The following is a 23,764-nucleotide window of genomic DNA, read 5'->3' as shown; positions in this document are numbered from 1 at the left end:
TTTCAAATAGCAATCAAAGGCACAATTTTACATAGTTATTAAACCTTAAAGCTCAACTATGTGCAATGATTATCACGATAGCTCCATTACCCATTACCATTCCACGACATTATCCCATAAACCATGCATTTATTCCCTAAATGGTCTCATGATTAAATTTCGGGTTTAACTCGTAGATGACCGCACTTTCATACTCCACTTGTAATCATGAGATGTGACCTATTTCACTACGGCTCCTCTCCACCGCATTTTTCGCAACCATTCCATAAACGTGTAACATCTCGTATGCAGCCGTTCAATTCAAAATTTCGACTGCACTCCATTACCCTGCCATTATGTTAAAGCCACCTCATTCACATACGTCTGCACTTCATTTTGTGAACTCACCTCGGCTGCTCATCCTCTATTTCCGCTTGCAGTTCCTGAACACTCCCGTTACCTGTTATCCATATTCCAATTGCAGCCACTGCGTTTTTGCCATAAACCCTGCAATCTAGCCATCTTACCTCTGCTAAACCCTCACACGCAGTTGAATTTCAGTTGAATTTCAAAACAGAAGAAAGGATGGGACGATTACTAAGGGCAGAACCGGAAGGACCTAAATATTTAGAAGGTTACCCCCAAGTAAAATATTTGCTGAAGAAAGCAAAATGGCTACGCTTCATTCAAAAATTTAAGGGCCATAATAAGGAGGTAACGAAAGCCTTTTCACGGTCTTTCGATGGCCAAATGGTGGAAATTGGAGACTTGAAGCTCACGGTCACTGAAGCATCAGTAGCAGCTGCCACAGACTTGCCCCAGGAAGGTGAGCGTTGGTTTAAAAACAAAAATGTGGACGAGCAGGCATGGAGAATCATGTTACGTAACCCAGGTATGGACGTTACTGTATTTACAAAAGGAATTCCTGTTCATGCATTGAAAGAAGAATGGGCCAGCTTACTGTTAATCATCCAAAAGTTTATCACTTGCGAAGGACGCTTTGGAGCAATGTACATGTATCATGCTAGGTTATTGATGAACTTCTTAGAGAGTCAAACTCTTAATCTGCCTTATTTCTTACTGCTGAGTTTGAAAAAGATGAGTACCACAGTCCAAAACAACATAGGAAATATAGAACCTCATATATATCATCATGGACTTGTAAGGATTCTCATTAAAGACCAACTGAAGAAAAACAAAGATACCTGGCAACAGTTCTTAGTAAGAAATTACTTTCAAGAGCCATCTAAGGCACCTGAAAGCAGTACAGCTAAGACACCAAGAAGGAGTAGGAGAAAGGAAAAGAGTGCCATAATCCAAGACTCTCCTATTATCAAAACTAAAGAAGTTGGTCAAAAAGAAAAGGAGGAAAGAACTAAGGACAGAAAACAGAGAAAATTGAAAGGAAAAAGGAACATAGAAGAAGTCTACCAATCACCAGAGCCATCTATAGAGGAAGACTATCAAACATTGTCTGAGAGACTAGTGCATCTTCAAAAACAAGCTGCTACAGCCAAGAAGAAGGAAAAAGGAAAACAGAGCATGGAAGAAAGGAGTACTAGCCCACAGTATTTAAGAATAAGCAGCAAGCTTAAAGGAAGGTGGAGGAAAACACAAACAAAAGGACCCCACTTCATCGACTTGGGTGGGGAAACACCTGAGAAACCTCCAGCTGGTCATAGTCCACCTCATTCTCAGCCAAATATTGAAACTAGTTCTCCAAAGGTTGATGTAAGTCCCTCTCAGCCGGAATTAGAAAGCAGTCCTCCTCCTCAACAAGACTTTGAAGACAGTCTAGGAAAAACACCCGAAATAGATCCAAGTCAGCAGGAGGTATATGATTACCTCGAATCTTTAGAAAAGACAACTGCAGGCCCGAGCATATCGTCCACTCTGCCCCACATGACACAAGATGCACAAGTCCAATCCTTAAAACAAGAAGTGTTTGAATTAGAGGTTCTAAACAGGCATATTAAACAAGAAAATGAAGCACTAAAGGAGCAGAGCAAAGTGGACAAAATCATTCATGATAATACTATGCTACATTTGGGTCTATGGCAGAAGAAGAACAAGAAGCTAAAGAAAAAGTGCAGAAAGTTGAGCAGGGAATTGATCAATCTCAAATTCAGATGTTTGATAAGGAAACCCAGAATGGTGGTAGCACCAAGAAAGAAGAGAAGAGGACTGGATGTACTAGCAGAGGCTTCAGAACATATGGACTAAAGGGGAATGATTAAAATTTTGGTTGCATGAGGACATGCAACACCTTCATAGTGGGGGTATGTTGAGTCCCAAACTTGCATCTTCCCTATACACATTTTTAGCCTTCTTTTCCAGTTACTTGAACCACCAAGCTGTCAAATCATTGCATATTAGTTTAAAAAGAGCTTATAAAATGGTTTCCTAACTATGTCTTGTGATTGCTGTTTGATCTAGATTTTTGCTCAATCAGCTGCGGAATCTTGTCAGTTTCCGCAGCCAGCTCAACTTTCCGCAGCCATTTTGTTGAAGTCTATGTTACAGGTGTCTACTGGAGAATCCGGCCACATGGGCAAGCTGCAAATGACGTGTACATGGAACGTGTCCCCTTGGTTCAGCCGAATCATTCACAAAAGGCCATGGTCAAGGATAGTCAAGGCGGTGGTCAAGCTAAGAGTTTTGCGGTGGCAGGACTCTGTTTTTCACCACGTGAAGACTTGCGTGGCAGATTCCTCAATCTCAGGAGGTGTGCCAACACCTGTGGACTGTTCCGTGAACCCAAATCCAACAACCACTACTCCTTGGATTTAATTGTCACGACTACCATATTGCTAGATCTCCGGACGTGGTTATTCACGTGTATGTTTAGCAGCGCAGAATTTAGGAAGTGGTTGTAGCATCCTCAGTTATAAATAACGCGTTATCGTACACTTGTTAGTTAGCTTGATATATGTAATTTTGACTGTTTTACGAGCCCAGTGTGCTGTGCTCTATCCTTATCTTATGACTGCATTTTAATATATGAGAAGACAGTGTTCTTAAATTCAATTTGTGACTGATTGCTGATTGGCCGAGGTTGCAGAGGGCCCCTGTACACCAAGGCTCTGTAACTACTGTATAGTTTCTTACTTTCTTCCATTATGTTACTATTTCCATAATCGTTTGCTTGTATATATTACACTGTTTTTGATATTCATGTTAACTGCTGTCCATATTTTCTTTTATGCTTTCTCATGATTGTTAACTGATCAGTGTTTTTCTTTCAGGTTCTTGTAGACAGCCCGGGCAATTTTACATAGCTTTTTAATGACTAATGACATGAAATCATCTTGTCCTTCTGCTGATTTATTTTCTGAGTTCTAATTCCAGCATTGTTATTTCTTTCAGTTTTGTTTTGTTCATTTACTTTTATGCAATTTAAAAATCAGATTACTCAATTTGTTCATGATTACCTCCTATAGCCAGAGCGAGACTACTTGTGAGGGGTTAGAATATGAGTTGATGTGATATGATTTAGTTTATTTTTCTGCCAGTTAGTGATTAGATTACTCATGTCATTTTTATTTACCTCCTATAGCCGGAGCGAGACCACTGGTGAGGGATTGAAGTATGAATGCGTAGTTTGATCTTAGTTTCATTTTATGCAATTTAGATATCAGATTACTCAATTTGTTTATGATTACCTCCTATAGCCAGAGCGAGACTACTGGTGAGGGGTCAGAATATGAGTTGAAGTAGTATGATCTAGTTTACTTTGCTTACAGTTTTTGAATTGCTTTAAGTTCAGTTTTTTTTTTCTTTTTATACAGCAGCAAGGATACTGGGCTTCATTGTCACTAGCTCACTGTTTGGTACATTTTTATTTTCTCTTAGTAATTGATTTCATCATTGCAAGTTTTGAAACCTTTTTGAGAACTTTGAAGTTTGGAAATCATTATAGAGGTCACCATTGCCTTGAACACTTATTTCCACACTTGACTTTTTATTTTGCCATCTCACATTAGGGAATCAACAAAAGATAAACCCAAAACAAACCAAAAATCACAAACGACAAAGAATTAAGAAATTGGTTATCTTGCATATACAGTGCACTTCACTTCAGTAGTTTACGACTCCCGGATTGACAATTTATATAGCAATTTAGGACACACTAAATTGACCAAACATACATCTTTGTTTACAAGACTTGAATTTATGTGACTACAGGTGACTGGATGGAAGGACTGCTAGCTTCAGAATTCTGATGCAGAGGTGCCAAAGGGATCAGATCTTCAAACATACTGTTTACTGCTTTATCCAATGAGAAGATTGGACTTAGATCAACAAATTCTTAAAACAAAACTCTTCATTGACTTCTTATCATGACACATGGTTTAGCTACTGAAGGAGGACTTTAGCATCTTCATATTTGATTAATGGCCTTCATGAGCTATTTAGCCCAGCTCTTGCATATACCTAGACTTGTATTATTTTTCGAGACCTCTCATGTTTTGTAAGGCTTGCAACAAGATACTTCAAATTAACAGTCCACTGCTTCATCTCTTGAGATTGCATTCCTCCTCTTGTTTGGGCTTGACCTCAGCTAGCTCTAATACCATGTTAATTTTTGAGTTAACATGTTCTTTGCTTAGGTCAGAGGTCAGTTACTTCATTAATCCATTAGCCCATTATTAATTCCATTAATCCATTAGCAATCACGTTGACCATTATCACATGAGAGTAACTGATTAAAAAACATCAAACATAAATGCGAAAGACAAGCCAAGACAAGAGGACACCATGATTTAGACTTAAAGCCAGGGCAAAACCCAACAAGGGGGAAACCCACAGATCTTTTCTTCTTGATAATATCAAATGTTCACAGAGAGAGAAATCCATAAGTACAATGATACATTAGTCAAACTCAATATATTTACTTGCCATAGATGATCCCAATCAAATGTCCAAAAGTCAAAGTCACATATGCAGAAGTCAACAACAGTCAAAGCTATCCTAACCAGTCAGCAGTCAACGGTTAACAGCTTAGTCAAATCAGCCCAATCTATTCGGTAAAAGGAGAGAGAAATTCACCCTCTCTAGGCAGTCAAAATGCAGTCAAGGCAGCCTTCAAAATTCTGGTCAAAACTTGGTCAACAGTCTGCGGTTAACCCTGCCTCAGACCTGTGGTCAAACACCTCAGTTTGTGCTCGGTTCCTTTGCTCACAAGTGTGGCCTAGCTGGCAGAGTAATAATCCATCAAAGTCGCAGTCAAACAGTTGGTCAAAGTGCTTGGTCAATGTTGCTCTGTGTATTGGAAAAGTCAACCGCAGAAAATCACAGGAAATTCGTCCTCCAAAAAATTGCACGTATGGGAGAGAGATAGTTTCTCAAAGAAAGTTGAATCCATCATGAGAGGAAAGAGAAAATCATGTGTGATGATGCCAAAATGGAGTGAACTCATCTTATATTTATACAATTCAATGTGGGTCAAAGGTCATGTCTTTTGGGCTTCATGAGCCTACATGACTGTGGGGCTGACCTTGACCAAAACCAACATTGTGGGCTTGACTTCAAATATACATTTCTGCTTGTCAGAATCCATCGTGCTTTAGGTCAAAATTGGTCCTCTCGAGAAGAGGAATCTAATGCCATCATCATCTCATACAAAGGAGCCGTCCATAGTGGAATTTGACCTTAGTTGACCATTTTTAACAATTTCCTATACAGAACATCTAGTTAAAAGACTAATTTTACTCTCAATAAACATTGGACAAAAACTTCTCTCGATCCAGTTTGAATCAACTTACTAGAACTACTGCTGCACTTTCTTCATCCACAGAAGCCACTTGAAAATGCTTGAAAATAAACTCTCTGTAAGGGCCATTATCAATAAAAATATTTGCAGTGGAGGCCCTCAACCCAACAACCATTTCAGCCAGCCTTGGAAGGCAAATAGTTGAGTTCAAACATGATGAAAATTTAATTCCCTATATACAAAAGCATGTATTAGGTGTTGATAATGGCTAGAAATATGAATTGAAGATGTATATACCTCCTTCTGTACAAAAATGAACAGAAGAGGCAGAGGTATAAGGTTCACCTCGAATTTTCTTGCAAGTTCAATCCACTATAGGATGTGAAAGGAAGTGTCATAATGCTAAGAGCAAAAAAGAGGGGAAGGAAGAAACTAATAATTTCAGGAATTTTAGCTTTCTATATGTACCTTGATTTGTTCTAATAAATTAAATATTAATTGTTTGACGGCATCCAGGGAGCTATCTAGTAATAATAATATTATTATTATTAGTATTATAATAATAATAACAACAATGGAAAGGTGGGGAAGGAAGAAACTAATAATTTCAGAAATTTGGACCTTTTATCCTAGCTTTATTTGTTCTTCAAATCCAACTAATATTTTGTAGATCCAACTTATGGTGAACCAGCAGCTTGAAAGCCAATTGCAAGTCATTCAACCAACAACGATCTATAAGCATGCCATAGTATTATGTCTCTGCATATTCACAATAGTGATTCCACTGTCATATTATTATTCCCCACTTGGACAGAGCGATAACACCAGGGGTTTCTACATGTTGACCAACCATGTAAATTGGATCTTATAAATTAAAATTCTTGTTTTCTAGCCTTCTATTTATGTAGATATCAATTGTGTAGTTGATGGCATACTTTTTTTAAATTCTTCCACAAACTATTATTATTTACAAAATATTCATTTTCAAAATACACATAACTAACTATTGCAATTGTAACTCATTATCATCCACCCTTGCTTTCAACAATGTCCATTCACATGTCCCTATTCTTCCCCACTCTATGCTATTCTTCCCCACTCTATACATGTCTCTATTTTTCCCCACTCTATGCCTTACGACGTTTCCTTTGCAACGTAAGGTGCAAATGCCAGTTTTAATTTATTAAAAGTCAATACAACCTAACAAACTTTGTAACACGCTACGTTGATAAACATTAAGACTAAGCATCACCTATTGAGCATATTCCCTTCAGAATCATTAAGACTAAGCATAAGTTGAGCATATTCCCTTGAGAATCATCAAGACTAAGCATAAGCTTAGCATATTCCCTTGAGAATCAATCAAAGTCATCAATTAAAAAAAAAATCAACACGTCTTCATCCACCTTAAGTTGAAATAAGAAGTCTTCCGAAAAAATTGTTATATGAACAAGTGTCATATGGAATGAATTATGGTTTTTTTTGGCATGTGGTATTAATAAAACATGGTATTGGCCCATGGTATTGTAACAAAACCAATTTACAAGTTAAAAATCTCCATGGTAAAGTGGGAAATGTACTATGTTTTACTCTTATATTGATTATTTTTATTTTTATTCATAATAATAATAATTTAAAATAAAATTCGTAATTTAACTAATTTTTATGATTTTTTTAATCTTAGATGTGTGGGATGTATAATGAAGTATTTTAAGCTTTTCATAGATTGATGGCCCAAGGTACTGTAACAAATCTTATTTATGAGTTAAGAATCTCCATGATAAAGTGGGGGTGAATCTCCATGGTTAAGAATCTTGTTACATGTTTTATGTTTTTTCAAATGTATATATGTTTAACTCTATATATTAATTCTTTATATAACTAATATATTAATAACAATTTAAAATAAAGTTAGATCTAAGACTTTTGTGATCTATAATGTAGATATCCGTTTTTCCAATTAATCACACCGTTAAGATTTGATTAATCCGAAAGAGTGATATCTAATTTTAAATAAAGTTATAATTTAGTTCATTTTTTATGACTTTTTTAATCTTAGTAATAAAGGTATCATAAAGCTAGTGTTTTGATGCTTATCATGGCTTGATGTCTATGCGAGCTTACCAACCATCTTATTTAAGTGTAGTTTAACTAATAGATGAAATTATCCTTTTAGATACATTTTTTTGTTGTTATTTAAAATGTATTTTTCAATAGATAATAGATTCAACACCCTAAAAAACCCTTAGGGAACTATAATCCACAAATAAAAAAACTTAAACTTATAATTCTTAAAAACCTCTACGAGATTTTTGTCAAAATTGACAAAAAAAATTGATTGTAAAAGGGTCATTTTGTTTATTAGTTAGACTAAGAACTTCTTTTATAATACATTATAACTATATTTTAAGTTATTATTATTAATGATTAAAAAAATGGCCCACTCTAACTTAAATGGCCTTTTCTTAAGATATTTTTTGTTTTTTTTTTTTTGTCAATTTTAACTGAAATTCCTAAGATATTAAAAAACTATGAGGGATTCTTGGAGCTCTGCAACCCTAATGACCTCACGGCCCATGAGGTAGACGGCGTGGAAAACCTCGAAAATAAGCAGACAGGCGTGGAAAACGAAGCAGACAGGAGGCATAGAAATGACAGAGGCAGCTAGGAGGGGAGAGATCCCCTCCTACAGAGATGCAACGGCGGGCGAGGGAACAAGCAAAAGCAAACTGGAGGACGAGAAAAGGACACCGGGACCAGTCCTTGGAGCAAGATGGCAGGCAGGGAGCAAAGGAAAATGCCTACCATGCGCAACAGAAAGACTGAGATTTGTTATCCCTATGAACAAACTCGAGCGTTACAGAAGTTACATGAAAGACCATGCATTAATATGCAAGTTTATTGGTGTCTGGCCGTCTGAGAAAGACCTGACAAGATGGATCCAGTAGAAATGGCAGCCACACGGCCACATAGAGCTGAAGCTAGGCGCACGTGGATTCTTTATGGTAATCTTCTCAAACCTGCAAGACAAAGAAAAAGTATTTGAAAATGGCCCATATTTCCATAATAATGCAAGTTTATTTATGAGGTATTGGGAGGAATGCTACAACCCGGACAAAGAGAAATTCCTAGCAGCGCCCGTATGGGTCAGACTGTTTGGATTACCCATGGATTTTTGGGACCCAGAGATCTTGGAAGGAATAGGGAACACCATAGGTAGCTTTGTTAAAATAGCGGAATCAACTAAGAAAGGAAGATATACCTCCTATGCAAGAATCTGCGTATACATGAACATTGCGAACCCCATACCAGGAGCAGTAGAACTAGAATACCACGAAGAGGTGTGGCAGCAGGCTCTGGATTACGAACACATACCTTTTAGATGCAGAAAATGCCACGAATATGGGCACCTCTACAAGGAATGCCCCTTAAATGCCGAGGAGGAAGAAAGAAAGACTAAGCAACAGAGGAAAAACACAGAAGATAATGAAGGGTTTCAAGAGATCAAAACCAGGAAAAGACCTGCAAAGGAAACCCCTAAGGAAGGAAGAAAAGAACAACCAGCTAAAGCAAATGAGGTGAATAGGTTTGAAATCTTGCAGGTAGAAGAAGAAGACGAAGAAACCCGAGTCATGGACTACCAAGAGGAAAAAGAACAGGAAGGCAGAATAAATCAAGAAACAAACAACACTAAACAGAAAGCCCAAAGAGAAACAGGGGAAAAGGGAAGAAAAGAAAAGGAGGATAAATAGGAAAATGAAGTAATGGAAATAGATATTAGTAAAGGGGAAGACCCAACAACAAAAGAAGAAATTATGAGGAAACTACTGGACAAGTGGAGGAATCTGGATGAGAGGTTTATCCCAAAAGAGGATAAAAAATTATACAAGGAAATCTTCCAAAAATATAAAGAAAAACAGGAGCAAGGAACCACAGGCATGAATGAGCAGTTAGGAATACAACCTGACAATAGCCAAGAACAACAAAGTAAAGGAAGAGGAGGGAAAAAAAGAGGAAGAAAGAATCTCCAGGAGTCAATACAAGTAATGGGAGAAATGCTAGTTAATACGGGAAGAGTAGTACCGCTCTCAGCAGTCTTTCACCAAACCACCCCACCTTCTCAATGATAATTACATCATGGAATATTAGGGGGCTTAACAACAAGGGTAAGAAAAGGTACCTGGCAGAAAGGATTAAAAGAGAAAAACCCCAACTCGTGTTGCTTCAAGAAACAAAATAACAGGGGGGGAAATGGAGGAGATTCTTAAAAAAATGAAGCCCACTTATGAATGCATGACGCTGGATGCAAAAGGGAGTGCAGGGGGTATTGCAATCTTGTGGAACCCTGCAGAAGTTATTGTAGACCATTGGATAGGAATGAAGAGGATCCTCTCAGGGAGATTCAGAATGATAGGACATAGAGAATGGTTCTTAGTATCGGCGGTTTATGGGCCTCATATACCGGTGGAAAGAGAGGCCTTCCTAACACATCTACAATAGTTGGGAAACCTGCACACATAAAAATTGTGGGTGATAGCGGGAGATTTCAATATGATCACTTCTACCGAGGAAAAGAAGGGAGGACTGCAACGGGAGGATGCAGACATGGAAAGATTCAGGGAAACCTAGGCAGCCCTAAAAATGATTGATATAAACACCATTAATGGAAAATATACCTGGAATAACAGAAGAGGAGGCAACAGGCAGATAGCCTCCAGATTGGATAGGTTCCTAGCAATGGAACACTTTCTTGGGAAAGATATATTCTATGAAGCAACTATCCTACCATGCCAAGGATCAGACCACTGGCCAATAAAACTTGAAATTGCCATGAATAATCAAAACCAGAATAGACCGTTCAGGTTTGAAGCCTTTTGGCTGCGAGACCCAACCCTCATAGAAAAAATGGAAAACTGGTGGTAGAGTAGTGAAGAGGAAATAAAAGGAAAGAACAAGATGCACACATTCCAATTAAGATTAAAGGAGTTAAAAGGCAAAATTAAGAACTGGAACTGATCCAGGTGGATGTTGGTGGCCACCCACCTATCCCATTTGGACCCCCATAACTGTCTCTTTCAGCTTTTTCAGTTTCCTAAATTGTAGCACAGTTTACCATTTTTAGCAGTTTTTCGGGTCCTGAACTTCCGGAGCCGTTTTGAGGCCCTAAATGACATTTTTTGGGAAATCTGGGGCAACATGGGTCCATGGAACCATGTTGACTCCCAAAGTGGTAGTGCTCGGAAGGATCTTTCTAACGAGCTATTGTACGCGTCAAACGGAGATCGTATGCCAAAGTTACGACCCCGGGAAATTGATGTACCAATTTACCCAAACGGGACCCACAATTTGGCGTTTCATCTTCTAGGGTTAGGTTTCGGGATGTGAAAGGTTTTCCATTGTTTCTCAACAGTAAATAGGCCTTCGAGCCTCATTGTAACACATTTTTTAACAGTTCAGAGGCATGTAGCTGCACATCCCTTCTCAGAGATAAGCTACCATCACCCTAGCTGGTTTATTTCCATTTCTGGTTGTAAGCATATTTCAGTATTTTACAGTAATGAAATGAAGTATTATTTCCGCTGCATCTTTGTTTTATGGTTGTCTCTGTATTTTATTGCGTTCCTGTTTAAATTTGGATCAGTGGTATGAGAGCGGTCTGCTTTTTCTCTGTTTTTCTTTGCATGTCCCCAACGAGGTCGGGATATAAGGAGTTAGGGCTTGAACTGGTCGAACCTTTGCAAGACCAACCTCGCAAATCCCGACGGCCTCCCATGGCGGATGAGAAGAAAGACGAGGGGGCAGGAGATCCTATCAAAATCTTGCTCGAAGAAGCGCTCGAGCGGCAAAGGAACGCGATGATGGATAGCTTTGCGCAAATCCTTCAGCGGCTACCCAGAGGCGACGCATTAGCTTCCAACAGCTACTCTGGAAACGCCACACCATTTAAGGTACAAGTTAATTTTGAAATCCCCATCTTCGAGGGTCAAATATACGCAGATGCCGTAAATAAATGGTTAAATCTACTAGATGGGTATTTTTCTGTTCATGAATTTTCAAATCGAGAAAAGATTGTTTTCGCTCTTCTCAAAGCAGCCCCCCACGTCAAGGATTGGTGGGAAACCTACTGCGAGCATAAGGATGAAAGTACAGGCTCACTATTTTCAGCCGCACCCACTTGGAATGACTTCCGGGATGCCATCAAGGAGCAGTACTACCCTGTCGGAAGCTATGAGGACAAATACATCAAATGGACCACACTGTGGCAGGGACGAGACCAAGATGTGCCAGAGTTCACAAATATTTTTCATACCCTTCGCACACAGTTGGGTATCAAAGATTCTGAGCTGCATCTGGTACTCAAATACCGCGACTGCCTACACAAATACATCCAAGAAGAGATGGGGCTCTTGAACATCTCCTCACTCGGCACAACATACCGATATGCTATCAAAATCGAGCAAAAGTTCAAACAAAAGAAGTAAGACTTTGGATCTGCAAATCCGAAGCCCAAAGGACAAAGCCAAGGCGGGGTGACCCAAGACAACCCGTCGAAGCCGCAAGAAAAGAACAACACCACGAAGCCGAAGAAGGACATAGGAAAGTGGTGTGAGTTCCACAAGAGTCCCACTCATAACACAAGTGAATGTCGGACCAAGCAGTCGCTGGTGGCCGAGTTGAAGGCTTCTGAATCAGATGCATGTTCTGACCCTGAGCCAGAACTTGACAAGGGGAATGGCAAAGGGAAGCAGATCATTGATGCGGATCCCAGCACCACTGTTGCCACTGCCAAGTTCCAGAAGAATGAACTTGCAGATCCAGAAGAGGGGGAGCGTCTTTTCCACTCACAGATGTGGGTGAAGGGTTCGCCGCTGCAATTCATTGTCGACAGTGGCAACCAAAATAACCTTATTTTAGCAGAGGTCGTGAAGCGGTTGGGCATACCGACTACACCACACCCCCAGTCGTACAGTATCGGATGGCTTCATGAAGGACGAGATCTCAAAGTTCGCCAGCAGTGCCGCCTTCCCTACAGCATCAAGCCCTTCACAGATGAGGTATTGTGTGATGTTACACCTCTGGATGTTTGTGATATATTACTAGGCCAACCATACTTGTGGAGGCGACATGCTGTGTATGAGTCAAGGCCTCGTGCTGTCATTCTTTCTTTGAGTAATTCATTATATAGGATATCGGAGGTAGCCCCACCTACCGCCACCTCTTTGATCACTACTAAGAAAGGCAGCAAGCTCATCTCCCAGACCAGGAAATTCATCTGTCTGGTTCACTCCCAAAGTAAGGGGAAGATCGTTGCTACATCCATGACCCCTGCAAAAGGTTCCTCCACACAGCAGCAACAGCAAAGGGATACAGTCATGACAGAACACAGGAACTTCTCCTCACCCACAGGGGTACCACATAAGTTTCAGGTGGGCGACAAAGTTTGGTTACATCTACAGAGAGAATGCCTTACCAGAACCCATCAGAAACTCAGGCGACTCCGACATGGTCCTTACACTAGTACCAAGGCTACGGGCAACAATGCTTTGAAGTACAACATTCCTCCATTCATTGGCTTGCACTGAGTGTTCAATGTGGACCGTCGTCGACCATGCTTCCCACCATTTCTGGACACATAAGAGATTGCAGAACAACTCACCAGAGACCCAGCTCAGCAGAAGCTCCTCATCTCAGGGAGGAACTCAATGCAATGGGGACCATTGCTTCCTAAGGGGGGAGGAATGATCCAGGTGGATGTTGGTGGCCACCCACCTATCCCGTTTGGACCCGCACAACTGTCTCTTTCAACTTTTTCAGTTTCCTAAATTGTAGCACAGTTTACTATTTTTAGCAGTTTTTCGGGTCCTGAACTTCCGGAGCCGTTTTGAGGCCCTAAACGACGTTTTTTGGGAAATTTGGGGCAACATCGGCCACCGATGGACCGATGTTGCCTCCCAAAGTGGTAGTGCTCGGATAGATCTTTCTAACGAGCTATTGTACGCGTCAAATGGAGATCGTATGCCAAAGTTACGACCCCGGGAAATTGATGTACCAATTTACCCAAACGGGGCCCACAATTTGGCGTTTCATCTTCTAGGGTTAGGTTTCGGGATGTGAAAGGTTTTCCATTGTTTCTCAACAATAAATAGGCCTTCGAGCCTCATTGTAACACAGTTTTTAACAGTTCAGAGGCAAGTAGCCGCACATCTCTTCTCAGAGATAAGCTACCATCGCCCTAGTTGGTTTATTTCCATTTCTGGTTGTAAGCATATTTCAGTATTTTACAGTAATGAAATGACAGGCACCAAAGCGAGCATCTAGAGAATTCGCTCAGAGTTGACGGGAGTGACGAAGGACAAGGGTAGATGCAAGCGGGACAGAACAGGTCAGAAATGGAACAACAAAGGACAAATGCAAGGACGGAGATGAGTAGGACAACGGAGGGGGGCAAAGGAAGGACAGGCCTGGAGAGATCGGGGGCAGAGATGGAAAGGAATGGAAGAGGAGAGGGCAGGACAACAAATCCGAGGATGGGCAGCAAACCAACGCCAAGTGGCAGAGCGGAGTCAACAACCAGACGACAAGAGCAGCCGGGAGAGGAAAGAAATAAATGAAGGACGGTGGATAGGACAGGTGGGTAGCATCCCAAGGCAGGTGGGAAGGGAGGCGTGCCAAGGAAGGAGGGAAGGGAGGACAACTGGTGGTAAAATTATGAAGGGAAAATGACAAAGGGATAAAGCCTAAGGAAAAGGCAAAACAGGCACTTTGCATGCGGACGAGCAAGGAGAAAGGTGGCGAGATTGAAAGAGCAGACAGCAAGCAGGAGCCGAAGGTGGCAGTGAAGCGAAGGACGGTAAAAGGGTATGTGACACTTCCTCTCCCACCCTATGAAGAAATAACCAGTCTAAAACATAGAGTAGGAATGAAGAATGTTATGCAGATCTGGGTTGATAATAGAAATTACGGTAGAAATCGTAGAGATAAGAAAGAATTTTACAGTGAAGAGTCCCTGGGGGCCAAGGCCGGAAAGAAAGATAAAAGTAAGGGTAAGGCGAGGGAGAGCAAGGGCTCACAGGATCCCCACAGTAGAATCGACGTCCTGGTAAATAACAATCCAGGAAGTTTGCATGTCATGTTGAACAACGACAGAGGGGATGGGAAAACCCAAAAACCAGGGAGGAATGAGTGGCACCTCATGGTGAGGGGCGAAACTACAATTAGCCATAATTTGGCTAACAGTACTGAGAAAACCAAAACTGGGAAAGGGGCATGCAACCCAATTAGCGTGAGGAGCGAACTCTTGAGAAAGACTAAGCACTCGACTCAGGAAAGGGATTTTAGCATGCATAGCGCAAGTCAGGGTAAACAAGGGTACCCCAAAACCAAAAGAACTAGAGAGGCCATAGTATTGCCTAAAAGGGAAGGAAACCAGAGGGCGGAACCTTAGAGGGTGGGAAAATGCAGGAGCGGAATCAAGAAGAGGGGGGGCAGAAATTCCCTGGATAAAAATGCAAACATAATTGATAACACTGACAATTGTGCTTATTCTGTGATAGGTCTCGCCCCAGAACAGGGCGCAACTGCAAACCAGAACGAAAAGCTACAGGCAAAGAGAGCTAAGGATCAGACGAAAAGAAGAATGGCTCCCAGGCACAGCAAGAGGACGGTTAAAAAAGAAGAAGGCACCAGCAGCGCAGGGAAGAAAAGGGGCAGGCAGCCTGACAGAGAGCAAATGAAGAAAATCATAGACTCCTACATGGAGGGAAACCCGAAGGAGGTTAGAGATCAAATTTGGAGCTGGGAGAGAGATTTGAGAAATAACCTCAGGTGCAAAGACGTACCCATGGAAGAATGGGAAGGAATGCTACAGGACCCAGGAACTTCAAACGGCAGGCAATCGCTCTTCAAAAAGACTCTGCAACAATATTGGATCATGAAACACGTCGTAGCCCGAGCCATGACTCTTCACCAGGAACACATGGAAGGGGAAGTTCTGGACAAGCAGGAAAGGAGTAAGGAGCCAGACCCTGTCCGGGCGGAAATACTAAAAGATCTTGCGACAATACAGATCCAAACCTACAGGAATAATCTCGCATTGGGCCGGATTGAGCAGACTCTGTCAGAGATAAAGTGGAAACTGTCACAGGGACGCGAGCTTCCAGGCCCTGGGGTGAAGGCGCCAAGTTCTGGTGCGAAGGCTTCAGTACAGATAGCATCCTCTGATGAGGATTAGTCTTGGTTTAAAGTCTGTGTTTTGTCTTTGAATGTTTTTAGATGCAGAAAATAAGTAATTTTGTTATGCTCTGTAAAGACAATAGGGATACGATCTCGAGAAGCAGGTGGTTTTTGATGAACTTATTCAAATTTTGGAGTGGGTATAATGTTGACCGGTGGTCACCTGGTTTCCTTCGGGCAAGTGACTAGCCGGGGGACGTGGTTGTAATTTTTTTTCTTAAAAAGTAAATATAGAGAGCTCTACAATGTTTACAAAAAAAATAAAAAATAAAAAAATCCGAAGATATTTAAAATAAATAAATGAGTTTAAGTTGTTTATCTATAGAATTCAGACCCCCCGGTTTTCCACGGTGTTGAATCCATTTATGCATTCAAAAATGTATTTTAAACAACAAAATTCACATTATAGTTTGAAATTTTCGTCTATAATTTAGACTACGTCTAAAAAAATAATATATAATTTAAACATATATACATCATAAAACAAGATTCTTAACCATGAGATTCACCCCTACTTTATCATGAAGATTTTTAATCTATAAATAGGCTACATGTGAAAACAAGATTCTTAACCATGGAGATTCACCCTCACTTTATCATGAAATCTTTTAATCTGAGGCTTTGTTACAAAATCATGGGCCAATGTTATGGTTTATCGATACTACATGCCCATAAATCTACAACTCATTTCATATGATAATTTTTTTAATTACTCAATTTAATTAAAAAGGGCAATAAAGGCATAACTACATTGAAGAGAAATCTCTGTGGTTGATTTGCGTATACTACTAAGAATATTATAGAATATTTTTTAGAGGTTAAATCTTGACCCTCCAATTTATAATGATTTATAATTAAATTAGAATTCCTGAAAGCCTTATTCCAAAATAGACATGCCTATCGACATAATTTTTTTAATTTTTTTTTATAACCACCACTATAAATAAAAAATTAATAACAATATAAATTATGTGACATTACTAATCATAATCATAATCCATTATATATATATATATATATATATATACGGAGAAACAAAAACTTAATATTTTTCATAAAATGAAAATATACAATGTGAAGACCTATTAAGGTATGTTTGTTCGAGTTCAAAAAGATTGCATAAACAAAACTAAAAAAAGTGAATTCCTTCATATAGTTGTTCTCAAAAGTTTAATGAATGTAATCATCAGCCCATGAAGCATGTACATAGAATTAAAACGAGCTAGAAGTGGAAGGCAAAAGCCTCCACTACTTCATCATTTTCAATCTCGTGATATTCGAGGACCCCCGAAATGCACTGTATAACCTCCTTCGATAACCTATCGACTAAAGAGTTGAGTTCCCTCTAAATATGATTGCATGAAAACCATTCTAGCTTCCTCATCAAATATTTTATCTCCTGTAGTATATGTGCTAGATGAGGGGCCACAATACCCACATAATCACATACCCAATCTACTATCAGTTTTGAATCTCCCAAAATTTGTAATCTCTTAACCCTTTTAGCAACAAAAAGAAATTCCCAAAGAGAAAAGGATTCCACTTTCATGTTGGATCCCTCACCCAGAGCATACTTGATATGTAGATAATGAAGACCACTTATAAATAGAGTTGCACCTGCTCAACAAATAAGGGGAGTCCCTTGGCTAGCCCCATCAAAAAATCCCATGGAGTATATTTGTTAATAGGGAGCATAACGGAAGCTATGGGCTTCATTATTTTAACCTCAATACTGAAAAATTTGCTTGCAGATTTGATGATTCCCATCACCACCTTCTCACAAATGATCTTATCCTTAAAGACTATAAGATTCCTTATGCACCAAACTATGTGGGTAAGAGATGTAGGAAACACAGGGTATTTTGAAACGAAAATATCCATGGCCCAATCCGAAATGCATTCACCCAACGATTCTTTATTTCAAGAAGCAATTGTAGGAGAGAATGTAGATTTAGCCAAGCACCAGACTTGCCGAAAGAAGAGACATGATTTAAACAAACATTGAATGGTTTTTGCATCTGCTTTGCATAATGGGCATCAACTTGGCCCTATACATCCTCTCTTTATCCCATTATCCCAAGCAAACAATTTGTTATTTGGAACCAACCATAAAACTAGATTTCACATCAAAGGCCATTTGTGCTTCTAGAAGAACTTCCACCACCATACAACTTCTCCATTTGACAAGGTTTCCATTAGTGCCTATATCCTAATTTTGTTGAGAAAATACCAAAAGTATAATTGTTGGACCATATTAGGCAATCCTCGTCTTCATTGGATAGCCTACTCATGGTTAAAAATAATAATCCCATACAAGAGCTCCATTCTTCTGCATCAGTCCTGGACAATCCTAATTCAAGGGTTAATTTCCAAGCCTTGGATCCTCATTCCTGGGCATTTTGTGCATGAGCATCAACAAGAGTAAAAACACATCCTGAATGCAAAGAAGATATAGTACTCTCTGATAATCTGAAAGTTTCCCTTGCGCCAACCCAAGGATCCATACCAAGTTTGAAACTATTACCATCACCCACCTTCCAATCAATACAATTACCTATGATTGTGAAAGCATTTGATAAGGATTTCCAAATGATACGTGAGTTTGAAAATTATTTCCTTAGACACTTGATCCACTGTATTTCAGTTTCTTACAAAGTATTTATCCTTCATGAATTCCCCCCACAAAGATCTATTGTTTACAAGCCTCCAAATGATTTTTGCTGCAAGAGTTTGTCTAAAAGGGTCTAAAGTTTTTAAACCCCAACCACTACGGAGTTATGGCTTTGCAATGGTCTTCCAGTTGACGAAGGAGTGCCTTCCAAGGACTTGTTGCGAACCCATAAGAATCGAAAACTTAATCTCTTGATCTTGTTTATAATCCCTTATGGGATGGTAGTTATCGAAGTTCATTAGAATATAATGCCCTCCATAACAAAATTCACTAATAAAAGTCGCCCACCTCTTGAAAGTAGTTGATTAGTCCAAAAAGAATTATGGCTTTCACTTTTTTTATCAACCAAATACAATCGACTTTCTTATAAGCATTAGGCTCAATGACTAAGCCCATATTTTTAAGACCTTCTTGTACATCTTTTACCTAAAAAGGGAAATCTCGAATAAGATAATCCCTTATAATGTCAAAGAATTTTTATTTATTATTATTATTATTTTCGTGGAAAAATCGTAACTTTCTATTAATTATAAAAATTTACATACATAGATGCACGCAGTGCATTCTTTTATTGTCTAATGTCAAAGATGTTATAAAAGGATAAAGTGGGTTTTTCAGCATTTATTTTCATACCCATGAAAAATTCAAAAGTGGCGAGGATCTTTTTTAAGTTTTAATACATGTGAATGACCCATGTGTGAAAATAAGAATATCATCTACAAACAAGAGGTGAGAAATGTAGACTTGGTGTGAAACTTTTACTCCCTTCAACTCACCATAACTAATGGCCTTCTAAAGAAGCTTGTGTAAGACTTCGACCACCATAAGAAATAGTGGGGGAGATAGGGGATAGCCTTGTCTAAGTTCCCTGGAAGCCTTAAATAAAAAGGAAGGTTTCCTAATGATTAACACTAGAAAATTTATAGTGGAGGTGAATGTTAGAATCCAATTTCAGAAAATTGCGTCTATCACAACAACTGGCACAATCATTCAATTTTGGTTTATGTAGCATAGATTTTTGTAATTGTTAATTTATTTAACAATTTATCTATTGTCTGCTACTACAAATATCAAATAATTCACACTGTGATTTTCACAAATAATCTGCAGAAGAAAATAGCATTGGAAACTGAGAAAATCTAGCACACACACATAAAAATATGACACAATTAATTTTGGAAAATCGTCCTAGGAAAAACTCAACTTGGGAAAATCAGTGCAAAAGTTTTATTATTATGCAACAATGAAATATGAGTACAATCTATGGATTCCCAACTCGCAATCCAAACAACAAGTATTTGACAAAAATAATTAGAGAGAAGAAATTTTCTCACTCCACAAGCAATCCCGGCACTGGCTCCTCCTAAAAAACTAGTCGTCCAAACCCCAGCATAGGCCCTTTGCGCGGTCCTTACATTTCCTTTCACACGTGTGGCTTAGATCAGCCTCCAAGCAAGACATCTTTCCTGCCTCTTCTTCTAGAAGTGACTCCCTGACCCTCTAGAAGACTTTCCTAACCTCTGGAAGCTTAATCAACTTCCTCCCCAGCTAAATCGAATTGCTCTGCTTCAGCTACTGTGCATTCCTTGTGCTACTTCTACGTGGATTACTTCTGTCACTTGCTATTGGATCCCCGGATCTGGGAAAAACCCTCTGAATCACTGTCCCAACACCTCATTGTCTTTGCTTCGATCTTTCGCTCTCCGACAATTGTTTTTGTTCTCAGGAAATCGATCTGCCAAGGAAATCGAATTTCTTAGTTGTATTCTCCAAGTGCCCATCGACTTCTTATTATAATCTTTTGTTGGAGCACCAATGACCAAGATCATATGAAAGTCGATCCATGTTAGTTTCTAGAGAATTCTCACCTTAACTTAATTAATAAACCATTTTTCCTGATTTTAGACTTAGGAACCATTAAAAAATAGGTTAATAATCTAATTAAGTCATCTCTAGGTGGAACCTCTAGAAACGATTTATAGGTTTTGGAAATCTCATGTTTTTTAGCCTCTCCACCAAGTTTCGCGGCTATAACACACTAGATGCTACAAAAACTAACACTCCCTCTTAGCAAGGACTGTGTTTTAGTGTTAGACACCCTGTCTTTGTACCATCTCTTGTCACATTGCTCATGTCTAGTTGCTACTTCCCACCAACCACTGCGCAACTCTAATGCTGCATCTGTGCTACTGGTGACACTGGCATATTGTTTCCAACCCTGCAACTGCACTACAAATCCCTCTCATTTGTTGTTGTTATAATTGCAACAACTAAAATTGAGAGGCATCTGAAATACCAAATCAATTGTGTTCAATATGTTGCATCTATCTCCCTAGTCCTAATGCTACTAGCCTATACACTGTCACATAAGAATCTGTGTTGCTGGTGACTCTACACTATGCCACTATGCATTGTTGCGAACACTACACGACGCTCCTCAACACCTAACTGCTAATAGTCTGCAACTATCATCTTGGAATCTGACTGCATCTTTGTCACTGATCCATCTTGCTACTGAATACTATGGGTCCCTATAGCTAGGAGAAGATCCATGAGGTGGCCTCCTCAATGGACCCTGCCCAAATTGGTATCTCTCTAGGGCTACAACACCAAATCACCCCACCTCACACCTGGAGGTATATCTGCGAACATAGTAAACTCTTCCTCTAGCCTAGAGGAAAGCTTGTATATTTCCGTAGATGCTGCCTATTGGTCTTGCTTGTCCTTCTTCCTAAGATGACACTGTATGTTGTAGTGACCAAACTCACCACACTTGAATAAATTGACCTTTGACAAGTCGTTCTTCTTCTTCTTCTTCTTTTGTTCCCCCTATCCCTGGACGGGACCCTTAGATGCTAGGGCAACATTCTCCTCTTCCTTCTCACTCTTAACGAGCTTGTTGTTGTTATCGTTAATAGTGCTCTTTATTAGAGCTTGCCTCAACCCCTCCTATTGTAGATCAGCCCACATTCTATCCCAACTAGGAAAAATATCTCTGCCCAATATGCTTTGGACAAACACTTGCCAGTCCTTTGAGACATTGCTTAATGCACATTGTATAAGATTTGTTAGTTGGGGTGCCTCCCCAACGAATGCTACCTGATCTCGGACCTCCTGAATCCAAGTGAGGAAGGTATTTATGCCTTCACCCTTTTGCATCCTGATGGTTCTCAGCTTCTCCTGGAAAAACATCTTTTGCTATTAAGAAGAACTATGATATAGCATGGAGAGAGCTACTTGCATTTCCCTAGTAGTATTCTTGCCATAAATATGTGAGACTATATGATCTCGGACTCCATCTAAGATCAACCTCTTCACCTTCGCCATTTAGTTTTTTTACTCCTTTAGTTGATATGCATCCTAGGGTACCGCTACAACATTGTCCACATAGGCTTTCAGGCCATATTCATCTAGAAGGAAGGACATCCTAACCTTCTAGGTGACATAGTTGGAGGCGACTCTAGCTTATCCTAATCTCTAAGCCCAATTGTGACCATCTCTATAACTGGTATGGAAACTCCCTCTTCCTCTGCTCAGTTGCTGCTATTCTACTCGCACTCCTTCTTGGAATGCGTAGTTCCGTCAACTGCTACTCCCACTTGCAGCTAGAAAAATCAGATTTCCTGGTGAGAAACCCTCTGAGAGAAATATCCTTGTGTGTGTGAAATTTCTCTTCCACCTGACACTAACTTTGTTACTGCAAAACCCTCTGCACCCAACCATATATCTATTGAGTGAAAATCTGAGCTAATGTTGCTCCTTCTGACTGCTGGAATCACCATCCTAGGCAAATTGAATTTCTCTGCCAACCTGAACTAAAAAAATCGAACTCCCACCCCAACAAATCATATTTCTTGTTTGGGTATTGCACAACGTTTGAGAATTTCAGCCTATTGCTCCCTCTCGACAACAAAAGTATCTCCTCTGATTCTGAGATTCCCGGCTGATCACTCATGCTACAATACCATGTGAAAATTTTATCTATCACAACAACTAGAAATTATTTTTCTAATTGTTAATTTATTTAACAATTTATCTGTTGTCTGCTACAACAAAAATCAAATAATTCACACTGTGATTTTCAAAAATAAGATGTGGAAGAAAATAATGTTGGAAACTAAGAAAATATAATACACACACATAAAAATATGACACAATTATTTTTGGACAATTGTCCCTGGAAAAAACCCCAACTTGGGAAAACCGGTACAATAGCTGAGGGTCTTATTATTATGCAGCAATGGAATCTGAGCACAATCTATGGATGCCCAACTTTCAATCCAAACAACAAGTATCTGACAAAAATAATCAGAGAGAAGAAATTTGCTCACTCCATAAGTAATCATGGCACTGGCTCCTCCTAAAAAACTAGTTGTCCAAACCCCAGCATAGGCCCTTTGCGCAGTCCTTGCGCTGCCTCTTACACATGTGGTTTAGATCATCCTCCAAGCAATTTGTTTTTCCTTCCTCTGCTACTGGAAATGACTCTCTGTCCCTCTGGAAGACTTTCCCAACCTTTGGAAGCTAAATCGACTTCCTCCCCAGCTAATTCGAACTGCTCTCTTCAGCTATTGCACAGTCCTTGTGCTGCTTCTACGTGGATTACTTTTGTCACTCGTTGTTGCCTCTTCGGATGTGGAAAACTTCCTTTATATCACTATCCTTTCCATTCATTGTCTTTGCTTTAATCTTTTGCGCCCCGACAACTGTTGCTGCGCTCGGGAAATCAACCTGCCAAGGAAATTGAACTGCTCAAGTGTATTCTCCGAGTGCTCATCAACTTCTTATTATAATATTTTGTTGAAGCGCCAAAGGCCAAGATCATATGAGAGTCGATTCATGTGAGTTTCTAGAGAATTATCATATTGACTTAATTAATTAACCATTTTTCCTAAGTTTAGACTCAAGAAATATTAAAAAAATAAGTTAATAATCTAGTTAAGTCATCTCTACATGGAATTTCTAGAAACGATTTATGTGTTTTGGAGATCTCATGTGTTTTAGCCTCTCCACTAGGTTTCTTGGCTAGAATGCATCCGATTCTACAAAAAACTAACACAATTCACCATTTTTAGGTTCATGCCCAATTGGGTTAGGCAAAGTCTAATGAAAGTCCATCTTACATTATCATAAGATTTTGATAAATCGATCTTTAAAGAAATTGTAAA

The sequence above is a fragment of the Pinus tabuliformis genome, chromosome 8 (assembly GCF_031772625.1).
Source record: "Pinus tabuliformis cultivar Carrire ecotype Pingquan chromosome 8, CPIR1, whole genome shotgun sequence".
In the NCBI taxonomy this organism is placed as follows: Eukaryota; Viridiplantae; Streptophyta; class Pinopsida; order Pinales; family Pinaceae; genus Pinus; species Pinus tabuliformis.
The sequence above is the reverse complement of the archived record's forward strand: the minus strand, read 5'-3'. Positions refer to the sequence as shown.